At 37.1% G+C, this 23,006-nt stretch overlaps 1 protein-coding gene and 1 non-coding gene across 15 annotated transcripts in view; both read left to right on the forward strand.

Annotated features, from left to right (window-relative positions):
- The window catches only part of LOC131437298 (serine/threonine-protein kinase mig-15), a 172,675-nt gene that overhangs the window by 76,468 nt on the left and 73,201 nt on the right, over nucleotides 1-23,006 (forward strand). The window lies entirely within an intron of this gene.
- On the forward strand, nucleotides 20,748-20,820 carry Trnav-aac (transfer RNA valine (anticodon AAC)). Its single transcript has one exon. It is a non-coding gene; the product is annotated as a tRNA-Val (tRNA).

Consider the following 23,006-nt stretch of genomic DNA (forward strand, 5'->3'; position numbering starts at 1 on the left):
GGTTGAACGAAGGCTGTGAAAGCAGGAATCCATTTTCGAATCCACACAGTCATATTTTCGTTAAAGTTTTCAGCTAGCCTCGAGAAGGTACACTCGGCTCGAATTTTGTTTCCGAAGGTCTTTGCGAATTTAACAGGCTTAGTGGAATTTATAAGTACTCCAAACTTGTTCGCATAACTATGCATTTGAAATTTCTTCCCGAACCCCTCCGGCTCTCTCGCAGCTAAGAGCTCCTCGAGTAAGACCGCACTTTGTACACTCAAGGCTCACTTCGGAATGCAACCCAAACAACAATGAGCGGGCAATTTTCCCACCCACACAAATCAACGTCAATCAACTCACGTAGCTTGCGATTTCATGGAGAATTGGTGCAATTATTTTTTTGTTCCCTCCGTTGATAGATGAATTTTCACGTTCCCCCGTCAGCAGATCATCCGAACCAACCTCTCAAATGAACGATGGGTGAGAGGGTGGTGAAATCTTTGCTGGGAAATAATTGTGAGAGACGGCAAATTTATTCAATCTACAGCGTTTGTTTTTTTTTTTGTTTTCTTTACGGTATCAGGTTTGACGTAACTTAGGAATGTTGATTTTGATGATTGTATATGAGTCACAGTCAGAGTGATAGATTAAAAAGCGTGTCTGAAAACACCTTGGTAGCAAAAGGATATCTATTTTATACTACGCTTTTTTTCGATCGGGTTGTCTTTTAAGGTGAATCAATTGGTAGAACAATTATGCGTATGGGAAAAGGTTTACTTGTCTACGTACTGTCGCTGGGGAATTTACCCTAAATCTGAACGTAATGTCGTTTTCGCTTGAGAAAACGGAAACTGACCCAGGGTAGTTTCAACAAACAAACACTTTTCACTAAACTGTATTGGGTTCGCACTTAGCAACGAGGGTTTGAGTAAACCTGATATAAAAACCAGGATCTAAATTGACTCAATTTTCAGTTCAACATCGTTGAAACTAGGTTCGATACTAACTTCAAACAAGCGGTTAGACAGCAGTTAGAGTGAAAACTGGATTAGGTTTGACATCAAGCGAAAACGACATTAGAAAACTCTTTTTCTGGATTGCTTTGATGAGATTAGAAAACATATTCGATTGTCGATTTATTAATTTTAGTTGGTTTGACGTAAAGACGCTATAACTAAGTTCAGTTTTTGCAATGACTGCGTGGAAACATATTTTGGAGAAGCCAAAAGAATGAAAAACTTTCAAAAAAGATGAAGATTAACCTGCGGTCTTATGCATTCCGTGCATACGCGCTACCATTTCGCCACCCTAAGTCTTGTGATAAACAGAGCTATAAAACACGATTAGGCATGGTAGAACGTACATCGAACATGGTCTACACCATGGCCGTCTCACGACCGCTACCATACATCAATGTTCGCTGTACGTTCTATCATACCTAGTCGTGTTTTATAGCTGTGTTTATCGCAAGGCTTAGGGTGGCGAAATGGTAGCGCGTATGCACGGAATGCCTAACAACGCAGATTCGAGTCCTGTCTCTGAGCGTATTTTTTCCAATCATCTTTTCAGTAAGTTTCTCATTCATTTGGTTCTCCAATATATGTCTCCACTCAGTCATTTCAAATATGAAATGATATTCGATTGTGCTTTTCGTTATTGCCCAAAATTTTTGTTCAAGCGAATCTCATTTGTTACGGAAACACATCTGCCAAACGCTTACCAAATCAGGAATTTACTTGCGAATTTATCAGCAAAACCAAATTATGCCAGGTGGAGCATCCGGACTGTGTTCTATTTCAAATTGTATTTTATAGCAATGTTGCCATCAGGAGGGTTTGCTCTGATTGTCTTTAATATTTAAAGAATCCAATGCTTATCATTCTAGCGAACAATAGTGTGTGAAAATTTTAATTTCAAGTGTATTTTCCCATAAGTGACCAAGCAAAGAGAAATAAATTTTTAGAAAACTGATTACTATGAGGAAATCTGTTTTAATCCACCTAGTGGTGTAATTATGCCTTTCTCACATCAATCATACTATCATATATAATACAGTGGTATTCTTAAACATAATTTTCTTCGATTTTTGAAAGAATAACTCGAATCGCTTTGTTTGGCCGTCTATTGATAATGATTACCGATTGATGTTGATTTAGATTTTTTTACGTATTTTGTTTCTTCACTTTAAGTGATTGTATAAAATTTCCACCCCATAATTCCGGAGCCGAAAGTCGGGTCCGCATAAAATTCAGGAATCCCGTATGGGACCACTGGACCTTTCATTTGAATCTAAGTTGGTGATAAATTTTCAAGTGTTTTTGGCCCATTTAAGTGATGGTATAAAATTGTTAACACATTTTACTCTATATTTCCGAAACCGGAAGTCGGATCCTGATAAAATTCATAAGTTTGGTATATAATGGTAGGACCTTTAATTTAAATCTGAGTTTGTAAAAATCGGTCTTTTAGCTTTGAGAAAAAATAGTACACATATTTTTATCAGGTGTACAACTTTGCTTCCGCCGTTTTCCGATAGGTGGCTGTACCGGCTGAGGCTGGTTAAAATACATAGATGATAGTGCCTTTAAAGTGAGTGTGTATAGTGCCTAACGAATTGTCATTGCCGTTTAAGAGACAGTTGTTCTTGTTTTCGTATTATTCACGCTCGAAAATGTCTGTTCATGTGCCCAATTCTCGCCATTTGCGGGAAGTTTTACTTTTCTGTTAAAATTAAAGAAAAATGCAACTGAAGCGCATCGAATGCTTTCAGAAACTTACGGTGATGCTGCTCTGAGTAAAAGAACGTGTCGGGAGTGGTTTCAACGTTTTAAAAATGGTGACTTCGATGTCGAAGACAAACATGATGGTGGAAGAGAAAAAACCTTCAAAGATGAATAACAATTTACTACGAGCTCTTAAAACCGGGTGAAACCATCACAGGAGATCGCTACCGAACGCAACTGATGCGCCTTAGTCGCGCGCTAAAAGAAAAGCGGCCACAGTATCAAAAGCGACATGGCAAAGTCATCCTCCAACACGACAATGCTCGGCCTCACGTCGCAAAAGTGGTCAAAAAGTACCTGGAAGCGCTGAAATGGGAAGTCTTGCCCCACCCGCCGTATTTCCCAGTTGTCGCCCCTTCTGACTTCCACCTATTTCGTTCGATGGCACACGGCCTGGCAGATCAACATTTTCAATCTTTCGAAGAGTTGGAAAAATGGATTGCTTCATGGATAGCGTCAAAAAAGGACTCCTTTTTTCGAGCCGGGGTCCGAAAATTTCCGGAAAGATGGGAGGAAGTTGTCGCTAGCGACGGACATTACTTTGAATAATACATCTGTAAGCACTTTTTCGCAATAAAGCTTCAAATTTTGGAAAAAAACGGCGGAAGCAAAGTTGTACACCTAATAGTACACATTTTTTTGCACATTTTACCCCTTAACTCCGAAATCGGAAGTCATATCCAAGCAAAATTCAAAAAATTGTATGAGATCAAAAGACCTTTCATTCGAATTTGAGATTATGAAAGTCGGTTCAGCCGTTTCTGATAAATTGAAGTGATTTCCGGTTTGGAGTACACGATCATTTTTTTCCGATACTTCCGGAATCAGGAACGAAGATCCGGTATACCCAAAATCAATGTATTTGGTCATCAACAAGCCAAATCTGTCCAACTCAAGAATTACACGGTTATTTGAATGTATTTGATTGAATTTTCCGTGTCATGTATAATAAACACGTCGCTGAAAATGAAATTTTTATATTTATTAGTCTGTAATTCTGGAACCGAAAATCGTACCCAGAGGAAATTTGGTAGGATTACATAGGGTTATAAGACCTTGCATTTGAACTTACGCTTGTGGAAATTGGATGAGCGGTCTTTGAAAAAATCGATTGAACGTTTTCAGTTCATTTTACCCCGTAACTCTCGAATCGGAAGTCGGATCCAGATTAAATTCAATAGCAACCTTCAATTTAAATCTTAGTTGAAGAAAATCGGTTGAGTGGTCTCTGAGAAAAGCGAGTGCACTTTTTCGTAATTTTTGTTGCACATTTTACCACGTTACTCCCGTACCGGAAGTCCGATCCGGGTAAAATTCAAAAGCACCCTATGAGACCAAGAGACCTTTTCGTTTGAATCTAAGTTTGTGAAAATCGGTCCAGCCATGTCCGAGAAAATCGAGTGCACATTTTTGTTACATACACATACACACACATTTGTTCAGTTCTTCGAGCCGAGTCGAATGGTATATGACATTCGGCCCTCCGGGCCTCGCCTAAAAAGTCGGTTTTCACAGTGATTTCATAACCTTTCTATATGAGAAAGGCAAAAATTATGCGGATAGCAAAAAGTGTGTCTTGTCGGTTACGTCACTTTTACTACTATATCTTTGGAACAAAAAGTGTTACCTATCAAATAACGTAATAGTTCATTATTACTGAGTACATGAGGTAACGAATCCGAAAAAAGCCACAATTCAATCAGAAGCACGAACAAGTAATTCTACTTCATGACAACGTTCGGCCTCTCGTAGCCAAACGTCACGAATTCTTAAAGGGAGATTCTCTTGTAAACGGGATTGCTCGTTTCTTCATTTCGAGCGTGGATTAAAAAAAACCTTCATTTATTAGAAACTGCTACAGTGTGAATTTTACGTAAAAATATCTAGTTATTATTCTATCACGAAACGTTGTCAAAAAATTGTTCCTAGGGTTACTATCCAATTAGTTCTAGTTAGTTTATAAATGCTATGTGTGAGTGAAATGTATCATTTGGATGATTGTAATCTGTTGATGCTAAAGATAATGAGGTTTTATGCCTGTTGGAGAGCAAGTTTAACAGAAACTAACTCTACTGGGCTTTTTCCTGCTCCAAATAAACAAATAAATTAATGTAATTTTATTTCACCCCGGTATTAACCATTCACGGTGCACAACAGTTTGAAATGAGTACACTATTGCATCCGTTGATCCTTTTCTGTCTTGGTTTTTCGTTTAAGCCTGATAAAAGTAGAACACAATTCAAGACGACTTTACACCACAACAAACAAAATAAATCTAAGAAATATTTCAAGAATAGTAGAACTTTCTTGCTCAACTCTCTATCTTCTAACATTATCCAACCCATCCACTTTATCGAGAAACGTTGCGATTCTTTTCACCTACGAAAGAGACAAAATTGTGAAAATCATGATCAAGCAAAAAGCCTTCCAACTAGAGACTAGAGGAATTCAGCGCGACATTTCAACAGTTTGAGCGAGACGATTTCGAGTAACTTGTCATAAAACAAATATAGACTAGTTCCATTTCACACAAAAAAAAACAGAAACGCCCGCCTGTGCAGCATATTTTCCATCGGTGAAGCTCTCTTCAATCTGCGTGTTAGGACAATGCTACTGCAGTTTGCTATTTCTAGCTTTCAGTGAAGTGCGGTTGAAGCAAATCATGAAATGTGGTTTGTGTTCTTTGATAAGTTTCGACTATAATATAGTGATAACTGCCTAGCGCACACTCACACCACACACACACATACCCACATACCAAGCAATTCTGACAAAACTGTGCGGGAAATGTAAAGTGCAGGAAATTTCAACCGTCTAGTGGAACTTCCACCAATGGGGCGACGACGAGGTTGGTGTGGTAAAGCGAAGAAGCGTAATTTGATTTGAACTTTATTCAAGAAAATCAACTGCATTAGACGAACGCCTGCTGTGCTAGTAGTGGCTGAATTGAGTTTGTATAAATTGAATTGAGCGAAGGTTCAGAAGAGTGTAACTTTCTATCCTCTTTCGGAACACACCAAAAGCATTCCATGTGGTTTGCTCCATTGCAATAAACTAAAGGGTTATTTATGAAAGCTGTGAAAGTAAAACAAAAAAGCGATGTTTAAAACGACCTAGAATAACAAATTATTCTGAAGAGTAGACTTTAAAAACGATTTTTCAATTGAAAGATAATTTTAGTAACCGAATATATTTACGGCATTAAGTTTCAAAATCAAATATTCGTGACTAGATCATTTTGTGTGGGAAATCTAAGGGAGAAACAGAAACGTGACAATAATAACCATAAGTCCTTGCTCAAGCGAATCAATCGAATCGGAGAATGGTTTCAAAATAAAATCTATCGTAATCCACGAGCCCATTCTCCGTCTGCCACAATCCGAAGGATACCGACCCGACAACGGTGAAGAATAGAAAAAAAAATCCCCACAGACTCCGTGTCCGTAGCGCCACCATGAACCAAGTGAACCCAACCTCCCACAGACAGCGCGCGAGGGCGGCCTCGAGTGGGTTACCAATAAACTGGCGGCACCTACGCAGTGGTGATTTGCAATGTCGCGGCAGCCTTTACCATAAATGTGTGTGACCACTTCCCACAACAGTTGGTTGTTTCGAAAAGCCCCTAAGCTAGACAACGGGATCGAATTTACTTTTTAATCACCGTAGATAGCCGTAATATGATATTTCGTTTCTCAGAGCATTGAGGTACTGAAACACTGAAGGGGCTTGGAAGACAATGTGTATGATGTACGAAGGAGATATATGTTCTGAGGTGGAATTTATAATGATTTATAAGAATGATAAGGATGCTTAATATCGTTGAACATAGTAGCAGTGGGCACGAATCGTGAAATAAAACAAATGACTGTTCATCAATTATTGCTAGTTCGAAGAAAAATCGGTTTTCAATCGATTCAGCCATCTTTGAGATAAATGAGCACGAATAAACAATGCATTTGATATTCGAACTTGATCTCAATGGGCTCAATAATAGCTTTCAAACGAGTCGAAGATTGTTGAAATCGGTTCATCCATCTCTGAGAAATTCATTGAAAGGTGCACACACATACAGACATTTTCCGATCGCGTCGAACTGAGCTGAATGGTGTATAATACTATGGATCTCCGAGGTGCCGTTCGAAAGTCGGGTTTCCAGCAATTCTATTACCTTTCCATAGAGAAAGGCAATACGATTTATGCATGAAATATTAGGAAATGAAAATTTGCGAAAAAATTGCAACAGGCACAGAACTCGGACCCGTAACATTTCCCATCCGGGATACGGTTGACGTCCTGTCCCAAATGGTAATTTTGTTCGCAAGTTTGACGAAACGTAAAGAAATTTCATCAAAATATGTCCCCTGGTTGGCGGTTCAATACATAGGGCACTGGTCTTACCAGCCAGTGGTCGTATGTTCGAGCCCCAACCTGGAAGGATTCTTAGTGTCAGTAGGATCGTAGTACTAGTCATGCAATGATTCTGTACGCTACAAATTGGCTGCGAAGTCTGTTGAAACAGAAAGGCCAAATTCCACAAAAGGAATGTAATGCCAAGACTTTGCCTTGCATGTGTTAGCCCTTTGAGTTGAGCTGCTAGGTGGCAATGGCAGTTCAATTCGAACTGCTTAAAGCATGAGCCGAAGGCGAAACAAAGAAAAAATTGTTATTTTTCTCTTCAGCCTTTTTCTAGTTCAGTTTCAGTTTTCTCGAAGGAACTGATACCAGTTTTCCAATACAAAGCACATACTTTAGGAAACATTACGCTATAAATTTTCGGAAGAAACCTCAACACATTTTGCAAATCAAAGTTTCAAAATCAATAAATATATTGGTCGTTCGAACCAAACTAAATTAATGACCAACGCATTAATCGTAGGTTATATTAATTTGTTGTACTCAATTCCTTGTGCTTTGGATTAACTAGGATGTTGATTCCTGAAATAAAATCTTGAAAAATGAAGGAATTGTTTGCAGCTTTGGAAAACCTGGAATTTTTAGGGAATCTCTGTTCGAATTAGAGAAAAATTCAAATTCAGATGATTATCACTCTCAAATCTTTTTTTTTATGCAGAATATAAGTTGCGCATAGAAAACTCGCATAAAAAATTTCATTCAAATAAAAAATGTATAAAAAACGGTTCAACTTTGAAAATTGGCATATAGCGCGCTGATTAATTGAAGAAAAAATTATTCGTCCTCAAATATCCTAAAAATTCATAAAACGTCGAGATCTTGTGTTATCTCGAATTTTTTGTCTACACGCCGACTTTGGGATTGAGATTTCCGAAATCAAACTATTTTTTTGATGCCAAACATGACATTTAAAAAAAATCCTTTTAAAAAGTCAAAGAGAGTAAGACTAAAAAAATTGTTTTTTCGAGATAGCACCAACGTGACGTGACGTTTCGTGCATTTCTAGCACGACAGAGATATTATCAGAGATATTTTTTCTTTCGATTATTATTGATTTATACGTATCGTCGAAGTCGTTTCATCAAAGCCTTTTTGGAGAATAATTCATATTTCTTGAAATTTATTTTGGAGCAACAACAGAATAAGTTTTTGCCTTTCTCTATAGAAAGGTATTAGAATTGCTGGAAAAAACCGACTATCGAACGGAGCCTCGGAGACCCCATGCGACTTTTGGTTCGGGAGATATGATGGTATAAGTGACGTAACCGACCAAACGCGTTGTTATTTCATCGCGCAAGTTTCTCGGAGATGGCTAAACCGATTTTAACAAGCTTAGGCTCGTTTAAAAGCTACTATTAGGCCATTGATCAAGTTTGAAAATCAAATAACTGTGACATTTGGTTCCGGAGATATGATGGTATAAGTGACGTAACCAACAAACACCGTTGTTTTTTACCGCTCTAATGTATATAAGGGTACCAATATTTTGGGATCACCTCTAATTTCGTAAAGCGGTAGAGCTCAAAAGTTTGAGCACCTCAAAAAAAGTCCCCATGCAAAATTTGAGCTAAACCGGATACGGGTAAGGGATGCTAGCATGAAGTGTCGAGATTTAGTGTCATCTCAAAAAAAATTTGGAAAAAATCGACTTTCTGGGACTTCGAAAACTTTTGAGATCTCGACGCTTCATTCAATTCTAAGACTTTTGTCATCAAAAGCTAGAAAAGTCTATGAAAAGTCCACTAAGTGGACTAAGCGCTTGGTTGGAAAAATGATGCCGACTATGTGGCATAAATACTGAAGCAAGCTTTTGTGAACTACTCGATTCAGTTTGAATTAATTGTTGTCAAAAATGAGCCCAAATTAGTGTAAAAAATTATTTAATTAAAAGATGAAAAAAAATATCATCAGACTATTTTGAAGAAAAATAAAGGCATTATCACACTACTAGGTGGATTAAGAAGGGTTTTTTTCTTTGACTTCGTTGCCGCTTGTTTAGATTTTTCGAAACCGTAGAAGCTAACTTTGGGTAGACCAGAAAAAACGAATAAACATAAACAGATTTGATTTCTGCGAGAGACGCCTCTCCACCAAGTATTCGAAACTTACGACGATGAATCACTGGCGACTTTCGTTGCATCACCGGTGCCATCCGTGGCTCTCGGCAGTCTAACCCAGATTTATCTCCGAGGAATCATATTTCGATGGACTAAGAAAAAGACCTCGCCCCCTAATCCACCTAGTGATGTAATGATGCCTTTTTCATATAACGTTAGTTTCCAAAAACATCAAAAGAAAATTCTGTCAAGAACTTGAATAAAATCAAAAGAAAAGTTGTGTCATGTTAATATAGATTTAAATGTGGCAACCCTGCACGCTTTACAAAATTAAACAAAGCACACTGTATGCTAGGCGATGGTGTTTTCTTCTTCCGTACCAGCACGGACGGATGCGTACCGGTTTTTCATCATTTTGTATGTCAATTGAATGTTTTGACAGTCATCGCCCTATAATTGCGGTACCGAAAGTCCGGATCTGGACGAAATTGCACAGTATCTTTTAGGACAATGAGGGCTTTAATTTCAACCTTGATTTGTGAAAATCGATTTAACCGTTGCTCAAAAATCGAAATGAGTTCCGTTTTAGGCACTTTGGCAGCAGACCCTAAGTAGATTTATACATCCACTAACTAACAAGGTCTGCCAACTAGATCAATTTAACAGTAAATTTTATGAAAATTTGCACCTCGTATCGCCATAAATTTTGAAAAAACTAATGAAATTGAAAATTTTTCGCTTATCACGCTGTAATACCGCAACCAAATGTCGGATCTGGATCAGCTTTTCGGGGACATTTTAAAGAATTTCAAGAGCTTTTTTATTTGCATCTTACTTTGTTAAAATCGGTTAAGAAATTTCCAAAAAAAGTGAGTGCGCAATTTCTCTTAGATTTCTACATTTAGCCTTGTAATTCCGGAACTGGAAGTCGGATAAAGATAAACTTCAATAGCGATCTATGGGACCATAAGACCTTTCGTTTGAATCTAAGTTTGTGAAAATTAGTCACGCCATCACTGAGGAAAGTGAGTGACAATTTTTTAAATTTTTTTTTTTGGTTCATATCACCCTGTAATTCCGGAATCGAAAGTCGGATCTGGATAAGATTCAATAGCGATTTATGAGCCCATAAGACCTTTCATTTGAATCTAAGTTTGTGAAAATCGGTTCAGCTATCTCTGAGAAAATCGAGTGACATTATTTTTCACATACACACATACATACATACACACACGCATATCCACACACACACATACTTACACACAGACAGTCGGTTTTCACAGTGATTGTATAGCGTTTCTATATGAGAAAAGCGAATATTCATTTAAAAAATATTTACTAAGTATTAGATATTCTGCAAACCAGAAATTCTGCAAATTGGTTTTTGATGGTGTTGAAACGGCTCAATTTTGTTTAAAAAGTAATAAAGAAAATTATTTTGTTGAAGAAATGAAGGAAAATGAAAGGTGCTTTTTTAAAGTTTGGTGGTTATAAAATTCAAATAAAACGCATGCCAAATTATGGGATGGTCAAATTTTTGCTATTAATTTTGTAGATAATTTCTTAACATTTAACATTTAAATATAATTTCAGGCATATGGCCTATTTTTCACAAAGGCCATTCCGGAGATCTAATTTTCGACCACGTTTTCAAGCATTTGAGGGCGTATTTCAGCAATGACAATTGCTTTCCGAAGCATCAATCGTTGCTGGTTTATCCACATAAACCAATTCTCACACAAATCACACGAACGCGAAAGCCAATTCACCGGTCCATTTCTTGAAATAATGTTGTCGTTGAAGGGCTCGTTGAATAAGTCGATTGTTTCGGCCACTGTATGACAAGTGGCACCATCCTGTTTGAAACCAGATTTCGTCCACATCCATACCTTGATGATTCTATAACAAAAATGTATTGATCATGGTTCTGTAACGATTTCCATTCACGGTAACGCGTCGTCTTTCCTCAATTCCATTTTCACTCTTCTCATTCTTGTCGAAAATTTGGCATCCAAAAGAGTGAATGTAGACCGAAAATTGGTAATTGCGTGCTTTATGGTGGTCTCAGGCGGACGATTATATGTAATATAAAATTCACGAAGTGCTCTATAAACAGTTTTGATTAAAAACTGGTTATGAAAATAAATTTCCTCGAATGGGACACGTTATTCTGGAGTTAACCTAGTCATAATGATTTGCCAAACAATACTGAGTAGAGACGTCACATTACACTGTCAACACAACTTTCAGACAATAGAGTAATCCCTATTGAAAAAACATACCTCCTAAAAACACCCATTAAAATACCGAAATTAAAACAAAAAATATGCTATGAATCTCTTGAATTTTTTAAAACCGTGCTGGAAAATCTAGGAATATTGTTTTCATAATTAACAACTTGTTAACGACAAAATCTAAAGAAGAATGATACAGTCCAAATGTTTTAGATTAGATTATTTGGCAATTATGAATATTAGTAGTTTATGTCCTTTTTCTTAAGAGACTACGTTTTCAATAGTTCTATCAATGCCTCTCCTGAAATTTTTGTTGGACCTCCATTTAACCAATATCCAACGATAAACAAATTAGAAAGGGGTGGATGAATTACGTTACACAGCGATAAGTATGCCCAGGGGATAGAAAGGATCAATGTTAGAGCAGCAAACTTAGCAGACTGTTTAATTTTGTTTGTTTACTGACGAGGGGTTCTGTAGCATTTTAATCCTTTCGTCACTGTGGATAAGCAGCCATTTAAGTGTTTCCCAATTTTTAAATTCCACCCAAAGTCAAACGAAAAGCATAAAACCAGGCTTTAGTGATTGTCCCTCGTAGCCGGAACGTGACACTGTATCAAAAATTACACGTTGAAAATTTACTCGGTTGTTTGATTGGTGTTTGAACAACCATACCATAGTGTCGTTGACTTTTCCCCTCTGGTGATGGGTAAGATTAGTGAAAGTGAGTCATCATCGGCGATCTATTTCCATAGATCGATATCAATTGGTTATCCCTTTGATCCAAAAGATGAACTCTCAATCTATGATAGCTTCTTTTAATCTCATAATAAGCACAGTTTTCGTTGTTCGTCGATCAATAAAAAACAATAAAGCCTCCATCGAAGGTTCCCCCTGTATTATTCGACACAATTAGTATCGCCAGCGCCCATCAATGCCCAGAGGGGGAGTTGAATTAATATTGCTGTCACACAAACTGTCAGTCTGCGGGTTTGAAGCAGTGCCTAACTATAGATATTATGATGTGAACCTGTCAACTTAGTGCTGCACGCATAACGACCCTTCATTTAGGTCTTCAAGCACTCCAAAATGACCTATAATATAGACAAGCCGGAGTCAGCGGCAACGTGCCTAATCCGCTCCAGTTTGCTGGCTGATGGGCGCGAACCGTGGCGGGCATGTTGCTCGCCATTGTGTACCTACTATTTTAAACGTGTTTGTGTATGTATGTATGGATGTATATTGAACTGTCGCTCTTTATGTTCCGCCTAGTCTTTCTCGCTGATGGATTCTTCGTTTGTGACTGCCCAGAATGACACAGCAAAGGAAAATGAAGTGACACAAATTTGATTTAATTTTATTGCACTCATAAATGTTTTCTCATTTGTTGGCTTCGTCTGTCTACTTCCCTTTGTAGCGGAGTTTTCTCGTTACTGGAAAAAGGTGCCGAACCGTCCATGCTTCAGTGCGTTTCAGAGATTTTTTCTAAACACAAATTAATTTGGGCTGACTCATCCGTAATTAACCGACCAACCGGAAAAGAATTTTGTTTAAAAGGAAGTATATTGGAAAGTGATGTTCACTAAATTGATCATTGAATCATGCGTATGCAAAGACTTTTGAACCCAATTTGTTGTGATCCGTTGAATCATGTTGAATTTAGAGCATTGTTAAACGGTTAGGTGAGGGTGTGTTTAACTTATCCAAAGTCCGGCAACGGTTTACAGAAAAAAATATGATTCCAGCAACGCCTAATTGAAATGTTTGCATCAAATAGATTCAAACATCACAGAAAGACTTTCGATCCCTTTCAATTGGTAACCAATCGACGGGTATTTAGGTTATGCTCTTTAGTTTAGTATGAATAATTAACATTTTCCAATTTTACTAATACTCGATTTTTCATTCAATGTTTCACTTTTTACCGTATCAAAACCTTGCAAACCTTTTGTTTTCTGAACCAGCCAATTACACCCTTGGAATATAGTATGGTAGTGCACACTACTGAATATTTTTTCTTTAGACGCTCCTGGATAGAGCACCATAATTATAATAATAGAATTATACCCAAACAGTTATTTCTACTCATAGGACGTATTTTGTTTTATACATCAAATTTTATAAGGATGATATGAAAAATGCTAATTTATGAATTTGCAAGGAATGCTGTAGCGAATGCTTATGAAAACAAGTTGACAATTTTATGTCACATTAAGTGGTTTAATACACTTCAGCAAAGGGATGTCAAGGCGAAATACTTGACCTATTTGAAAGATTTTCATACTTTTCGCTTTTCAAATGAATTATTACATGCAAACCAATTCACACCCTCTCATTCTGTTACTAGCGCAGAAGGCGTTAGCACCCGGTCGACGCCGTTCTATTGACCAAATGTCATCATAGACACACGGGAAGGCAAAAGATAGGAACTTGTGAGCATTTAGTTAAACATTTTGACGATTAATCACGATACCATTGATACTCAAATCTGTAGTTTTCATATAGTTTTTTTACGCAACTTTTTTATGCGAATTTTCAATGTAATGCGATTTTTTATTCAAATTTTCAAAGTTCTACGGTTTTCTTATTTCGTCTTAGAGAAGCACGGAACGTCAAGATCTAGTGTTATCTTGAAAATAAAAATTTTGTATCAACTCTCTGGAACAACATCAATTTTTTTTATATCTTTCGTCGGGTACGACTTAAATTGTTTTTCGAGATAAGACCAATTCTCGACATTTCATGCATTTCAAAAGCATTACTAAAAATTTCGATTCCGAAAATCTCACAGGATGCTATTCAAAAATAAATTTCGAGATCATTTATTTACAATTTTTTAAGACATTTACTACAACAAATTTGTTTCCTAAGTTAAGCGTTTTTTATGCGAATTTTCAAAGTTAAAGCTTGCTTCATTTAGAATTAGAACAAACTTTTGTTTATATTGTGGCGCTCCTGGTGGACGGATTAGGAAGTTCTTGGCGCCCACGTGTCGGGAATTTTGTCAGCTTCATGTATGATTTTTGACATTCCGCAAATCGACTGTACTTTGAAAACAATCAACATGGAAGCCGAAAGAAGGGAGAAAATTGTGCACAGTTATTTGGAAAATCCATGGTGGTCTGCAGCTAGGCTAGTAAAACAGCTGAAATTGCCGTATGGCGCGTTATCAAACGGTACAAGGAAACATTGACGACGATTCGGAAGCCTCAAGCAAATCGTCGGAGTGGAACTATCGACTGGAAACTGCGTGGTAAGATTTTGAAGACGATTAAGAGGAATCCTAATCTGTTGGACCGTGATTTGGCCAGAAAATTCGGTGCTGTCCATAGTACCGTGAGGAGAACTCGACTCCGGCAAGGGATCAAGTCGTATCGAGCTAGCAAACAGCCAAATAGGACCATAAACAGAAGAGTGTGGTAAAAATTCGTGCTCGGAAACTATATGACCAGGTGCTGACTAAGTTCGACGGGTGTCTTCTGATGGACAATGAAGCCTATGTCAACGCTGACTTCGGACAAATCCCAGGTCAAAAATTTTACCTGACAACAGCTCGGGGGGATGTTCCAGCCAAATTTAAATTTGTTTTTGCATACAAATTTGCAAGAAAATTTATGATTTGGCAGGGCATTTGCAGCTGTGGCAAAAAACGGAAGTTTTCGTTACAAATAAGACAAGTTTTGACGTTCATTCGATTCCTCGACCATCCCGTAATGTTTTGGCCAGATTTGGTAAGCTGTCATTACAGCAAAGTCGTTCAAGAATGGTATGCAGAGAAAGGAGTCCAGTTTGTTCCGAAAAACCTTAACCCACCCAACTACCCCCCGTTCCGCCCTATCGAGAAATACTGGGCTCTCGATCAAGGGCTAAGGGACATCAATCAGATGACGACCTGGTGGAATAAGATAGCTGAAACGATGGACGAAGAAGGTGTGCGCCGCCTAACGAGCCGAGACGAATAATTTTATCCGTATTTTTTCTTAAAAGTATGAAGAAAACGCTACATTTGTATAAAAAAAAGATCTTGAATTCAATAATAAATAACTGAAAAACAGGCAATTATCTTTGTTCCAATTCTATCTGAAGCAAGCTTTATTCATTTTTTATGCAAATTTCCGAAGTTTTTTTTTTTTTGACCTTATTTTAAGTTTTTATGCGTCTTTCTTTCAGTTCATTTTTCGTTGGATACTGATGTAAACTTCATTAAAAACTATTTGCTATTTACCCACAGGTGTTTAAAGTTTTAAATAACTTTTGTTAAAACATAGTAATAAGTTTAAACATTTTTGCTTTTTTAAATTTGAGAGATTTTGCTTTGTAACTTAAAATCTTTGATTTTTCAATGCATGTTTTCGTATGCGGTACGTATCTTCGAATAAAAAAAGTCTTGAATGTCATTGCAGTAGATCCATGAACTAACCATAAATCTCGATTATTTTCAGCCGTTGAAAATCGCTTTTCAAAACAAAAAATCTTATCGCAGTGTTAACTTCGAAGCAGGCGGGAGCAATGACTATCAAGCGCATCGTTTACTGTACGCACTGATAGGAAAATGATTACTGAATTGAAACATCATCTGAAATAGTTGCACGATAATTATTTCTTTATTTAAGGTAACAGCTTCAGTAGTCATCTCAGCTCCAATAGTTATCCCATATACATAAACCATGAGTTAGTTAGAGATCTGCTGTCTCTGTTCGATAGATTGATTTTAAGGGTAGGATGAAAATAGGTGCATTCGCTACGAGTGTCCGTGTCGTGCTAACAGCAGCGTTGAACGATTTTCGAACTATTTTAGAGTCAAAGCAAAGATATTATATCGGGTCCTATCACGATTCGTTAATTGAAAGTTGAGTATTCGACAAAAAGTTGCACAATAGCCCCTACTATTACTGTGTTCTTCGAATACAAAATTTAAAAGAACAATCTGGGTGTGAAAAAATCCATTTGAGTTGAACAGTTTGTTTGCCATTCCCAAACGGGCGCAAAAACCATCATCTTTTCAAAAACATCAACGAAAATAATAATAAAGAGTGATTTTTAAGAGGTATAGGATTTGATTGAAAAAAAACTTTGAAATGTAAGAAAATGATGAAATCTCTATTGGAATCGATTGAACAATCAATATAATTTAGTGTTTTGAGATGATTTCGTGCAAGTGTTGGCCGCAGCTCCGCTTTAGATAGGCTCAATTTTGGCACACTCTCTCCAACATATCAGCCGTTATTTCACGAATAAATGCTTCAATATTGGCTTCCAGTGTGTCAAACGTTGCTGGTTTATCCTTGTTGACATGTGTCTTAACATGAAATAGTCCAAAGGTGTTAAATCACACGATCTAGGCGGCTAATTGACGGACCCAAACCGTGAGATAAGCTATTCACCGAAGGAGGCTCTCAATTTGGCGTGCCGTGTGGGATGTGGCACCGTCTTGTTGGAACCACATGTCAAGCATGTCCAATTCTTCCATTTTAGGTAAAAAAAATCGTCAATCATCACACGGCAGTGCTCGCCGTCCACAGTAACGTTCCGCCCATCGTCGCTTTTGAAGAAGTACGATTCGATGATGCCACCGGCATATCAAACTTTAACTTTTTTGGGATGCACTGGTAGCTCTTGCAATGCTTCTGGCTGGTCTTCACTTGTTGACGTATCCATTCAACCAGAAATGAGCTTCGTTTCGCTGAACACATTTTTTCGTTAAAAAAGTGGATCTCCTCCTAATCTCTTAACAAAACGTGAGTTTTGATAGTAAAATTTAATAATTTGCAAGCGTTGTTCGTTCGTAAGTCAATTAATGATTAAATTTTAGACCAAACTGAACAAGTTTGACATTTCACGCGTGATCTGGTCAAAAACTGTGTTGTCAATAAGATACCAGCAAAAAAATCAAACTTTGTAATAATTACAATGCAACTTAAAACTAGTACCATAATTGCAATTAATAAAACATATAAACAGATACTTTTTAAATGTTTGGCGTGTTACGGTATGTCGGTTTTGAGATATAAGCAAACGGCCCTTACTTTCCCAATATATCTCTTATAAATCAAAACGTGATTTTCTAATTTTTACGTTTCTTCAACTTTTCAGTGCATAGCAGTTTAAACTATACTGCTAGTGCACCTTAGTAATTTCATATTTGACCGTATGTTGTACAAATTGGTACAATTTACGCTCCGTCAAAAAGGCATTCGGATGTATGAAATAAAAAACGAAACAAACTTTTTCGTCTCCGGAAAAGGGGAATCTTGAAATATTCTTTTTTTCCACGAATTGCATTGAAGATCAATCAGATTTGATTTTTTTTATTTTCGCTAAGTAAAATGAAGGTAAATTTGAAAATAATGAATGTTATTATTCTTATTTATTGTTCAATGCATCTCTTCGTTTAAAAGAGGAGTGCAGTATGCTGAAATTCAATGTGTATTTGTCACTCTCATTTCTTGTAATATTCGTTCTTCATGCGAGTCGCGATTTAGTTGGTAGAAAGAAAAATAAAATTGTACCAATTTTTCATTCGAACATAAACCATTAAAGTCTTGGAATAGAGCAATTTATTTGATTTTTTATGTTTTGTCTTTGATTGATCAACGTGTTTACAGTTCGTATTCATTTATTATCTGATGTAAGCCATATTACGAAAATACTTTAAGTGACACAATTCTTAGTTGCATTGAAAACAGCACATTATGGAGTGAGGAGAAAGCAAAAGGCACTGTATTAAGCGTCCTCAGATTTTTTAATCTCAGTTCCGAAATTGTAAATTTGAATGGAAAATTAGTGCATGTTTGTGCTTGCACTAAGTGTCCATTACTTTTTACGTTTTCTATGTTGCATCCGCCACTTTACAGTGCGTTTGCAGTTCATCTCAGTCAAACTTTCATATCAGTGATAATTTGAAGGGGCAAAAATTTATTTTTTACCCCTCAATGTATGCTAGGCGTACAAAATCATTTTGTATGCTTACGTTTCGTCTTTGACTCATCAGTGCGTATTGACCTGCCTTATGCAAAACTCGTCAGATCAATTCAAACCGCTAAACAGACATAAAGTTAATGCTTTTTGCAAAACACTTTGCTGTTACACACGAAGTGTAATGTCTAAACTGATGTCTTGGACGAAACAACTTTCGGCTGGGGACGGGTATAGCGTGATGGGATAGTCGATGCCTATCACGCAGCCCGCCTGGGTTCGATTCCCAACCCCGCACATAGGGCCAGAAAGATTTTCTGGTCCGAAGAGGCGAATGACCTTAAGATGTTAAAACCTCTATAATTGAAACAAAAAAAAAAAAACTTTCGGCTTGCTGGCTATTTGCAAATAGTATTAACTGGAATTTGAACTGCTATGCACTGATGAGTTAAAGACGAAACGTAAATTTCCATATCAGTATTCTACGGGGGCAGTTGGGATGAGTTGTATTCGTGACTACGTGTGTAACATGTACGCAGTTCTGTACATCCAATCACTTCTTTAGTTGTGTTGCATCGCATTCAGAGTAGTATAATTGGTGGAGCCATTTCCTCGGTTAGGAGAACGTTGCTGGTTTTAGTCCGCTCGCAAACTTTCATTTTTACTCTTTTTTAGTACATTTTTCGTTGGATACTGATATAAAGTTAATTAAGAACTGTTCACTATTTGCCTACAGATATTTAAATTTTAATTAACTTTTGTTAGAACATGGTTCTAAATTTGCGCTCTTGAGTTTTTTAATATTTCGTCTTCGATTTTTCAGTACGTTGGCAGTTCATATAGAACTGTTAGTGCTACTCAACACTTCTCTTGTGAGACATCATAATAGTGACAAATGAAATTTGTGTCACCGTAGTTGAAATTTACTGTTAATAAAAGTGAAGTTGAACTTTTCATCTACCTATTGCTTGTTGTTTTTTATGAAACGTCGTCGACTCGTTTGCATTTATTCAACTGACCAGCTTTCATTTGACACGCTATATAAGCACGGTTCGAACGACTCTACGTCATAAGGAAAAAATAAATATTTATATAATCTATTTGCAACACTCCCGATAAATGAATGTTCGAAATTTCAGTTGTTTTTTCTACATTTTTTCTACGTTTAGTTTTTTTTACAGATTATGGACTAACGTAATAATTCAAAACATTTTCGGTAGCCGGCTGCCCAGAGTGTCGAACGGAACGTTGACTAATAACCTTTTTCAGTCCAGTGACACATCATCGGTTTCTTGTATCGAAATGTATTGGACTTACATTCCTTTCCACTCTAAGAAGAACAGCAGTTTGACATAAATAAAAGCACTCTGCACGACATATTAAATTCCCTATGTACTAAAGATTTTGTCTTGCTAATGTTTATTTCCGGTTCAAAATGTCAGTAGATTAGTAATAGTCAAATAATCTTACTTTTCAAGTTATTTTCAAACAAGAACAAACCTCGTTGTTGAATTACGCAACGGAAATTCCCAATCAGTTGCAATTGCGCCCGCCAATCTTGTGTAACTTTGCGCTAACAAATCTTGTAAAATCTTGCACCAGACAAAGAAGGTGTTTGCATCGTACTGTGCCCGCCTAAACAACAACGTCTCAAATTCATGCTGAGTTGTGACTTTACGCGTACTGCCGCATGGCAAGGCATTCGACTTTTGTCGCCTATCTTGGCGGTCCGTTTCCGTGAGTCATCATCATCCACGGGTCACAGAAGTAAAGTGCATGCAGGTGCATAAAATCTTTCGCATTTTACACGATGACTCATCTGGACCAGCGAGAAGCTGGAGCATACTAGATGGAATGTTTCCTACTCGATATTGCAGTCCTCTCAATAAATTATTTGCTTAGAAATCTCCCCGGTAGTTGCACTGTTTTTCGCCTGCACGCTGCTGTTTGAATAATCGAAAATTTATTGGACCTTCGCATTGATTGATGCAGCAATATTGCATTTTCTCCTCCCAATTGGGCCCCGAAAAAGCACCGAGAATTCCGAACACAACTCGCTGCAAATGTAATAAATAATCAAATTAAAACCAAAACTCGTTTGTTTCTGCAGTACGCACTTGCAGTTTGAGAAAGAGCACATAACTGTCAACCATAAATTCTCCGTTGGGGCCCGCTAATGCTATCTGTTACATATCCACAACCCACGCTCTCGGCTTCCAGTGTAGACGGGTAGACGGGCGCGTGCATTCAGCCGGGGGTAAAAGAGTGGAAAATTTATGCTTCTCACACAGAGCAACTAAAAATACTATCGGAACCGACAACAGCTGATGAAGAAGTGAAAAATGGTCTGTCCGATCGGTGGAGTTTCCGTGGTGTAGTAATTATCACATCCGCCTAACACGCGGAAGGCCCCCGGTTCGATCCCGGGCGGAAACAGAATTTTTTTTTCGGGTGTGCTTTTGTGATTCACCCCTAAAAGTAAAATACTAAAACCGCGGCTATTTTTGTTGTGCCGGTTTTTTAAATGCCACGGGAAACAAACTAACAATTTTCCTAGCTTGTGATACTGTGGTATGATATTGCATTTGTCTCAAGTTTCAAGTTCACCTTTCAAACAGTGGAATGTGTTTTATGTTTTGGTAAATGTACCATGAAAGTCTTTCTGAGCATGGCTAGTGAAATGCTTCAAATGCTTGCCTTCTAGACTGATTTGACTCGCGATAATTTTCACAAAAAAATCATTTCATGTCAAATTTTCCTTATTCTTTCAGGGGATAAAATATAATTTATGGATTATTATGGTTTATACTTCAGTTTTTATATCATTAGCTTATTGTTTAGATTTGAACAGGTAATGTTTCTTCGTAGCTCAATATTTCTTGTTCCAGGCAGTTGGAAGCAGAGCATTCTCAATGAAAGAATCGAATCTAAAAGTCTCATATTCGCTTTTTTACCGTCTCATTGCAAGAAAAGAGAGTATCAATGTTGATGTCACTCGTTTCTCGTACCACAAGACGAAACCAAAATAACATCTGCAGGGTGAATCAGTCGAATTTCAATTCTCATTCATTAGATATAATGAAAATCTGTGACATTTGACTATAAAGTGTGTCTAAAGTTTGATAAATCGAAGTAATTAACCCCAGAACCTCTTTTGAAACCAAAACTACTATAGAAATCGAACACCAACAGGTGAAAATCATTGTGAATAGTTTTCTGTCATTATCGATTCTAGAAGCTTAGGTTGAATATCGACAATGTACAGTGTGTGATTTTCACTGAAAACCTAAAATAACTGAAAGAAAAAAAAACATAATTTTCAAACTTCTGTTTCGCTTATGTCGTTGACTGGACATGGCTCTCGTTCTCATAATTTGTAAGTTGAGCTGAAATTTATTTGTCATCATTTTCGTCTATTGTGAGTCATTGAACATGTTCTTGGATCGGTTTCTTTCACAACAGAAACTTCATTTTTTTTATACATCTTTAGCGTAGTAGCTTGATGTTAAATCTGATATCAAAACTGCACACTCCGTCGAACCTACGGATATAAGAGATGCAAATGTACACTTCTTAAATCTCTCTTCGAAACATATTTCTGTGTTCACTGCTCCGTCCGTAACGATTTTCTTTGCTACAGTTGCAAATGGTCTGTCATGCAAAGAAATTTTGTTGTTGGGAATTTGGATTTTTTACCGAAACATTCGGTTATAGGATTCCTTTGTATGGTAGTGTAGAAATTTCAACATGCTTTCGATTTTCTACAACATAGTTTCCGTCGTCGATTATAAAAAATCATATTTTCTCAAATAATTGCGTTACAATTTTTGTCTGAATTTCCGTTTCGACCGGTCACAAACTGAGACTTGTGCATGACAGCGCAAATACTGAAACCTGGTACCTGCTTGAAACCTTCTACGACGTACGTTCTTACTTCAAAATCATGTTCAATAGTTGTGATGCAATTCTCTTGTACGTATCATATTTTCTGGAAAATATTACGTGATTGTGTTGAGAATTTTTTGTAAGTTGTCCGAATTTTTGTTATCGTATGGTATAGAGAATTTTTGGAAAGCTGCCTTATCGGTAGTATGGATTTCCGTACCGACCGGATACAATCACTCTCGTCCGAACACAAATTGAGACTTTTTCTGACACAACTGCAAATGGCTTGCCATTCAAATTAATTTCATTGAAAAAATATGACCTATTTTTACAGAGCTATTCGACTACAGAGTTCTTGTGCAAGGCAGTGTGAAATCTCAAACCTGATAGCTTCTTAAACCCTTAAACGACACACGTTTCATTGTTTATTGCTTTAAATCATACAGTTGCTTTCGACCGGACACAAACAGAAATTTTTCCTGACCTGATGGTTTGCCATTCAAAGGTTTGTTTTTTTTTTTTTAAATTACGGAAATTTTTTCTCACAGAAATATTTGGTAACAGCATCCTTGTGCAGGGCAGTGTAAAAACTCAAACCTGGTAGCTGCTTAAAACCTTCTATGACATACGTTTCGTTGTCCATTTCTGCAATTTCATATATTGTTAAATAATTCTCCATAAGCATTACATAAGGTCCTAAGTGCAAATTGCAGTTTACTTTCTCCCTTAATTATTAC

This window comes from Malaya genurostris, chromosome 3 (assembly GCF_030247185.1).
Source record: "Malaya genurostris strain Urasoe2022 chromosome 3, Malgen_1.1, whole genome shotgun sequence".
Taxonomy (NCBI): domain Eukaryota; kingdom Metazoa; phylum Arthropoda; class Insecta; order Diptera; family Culicidae; genus Malaya; species Malaya genurostris.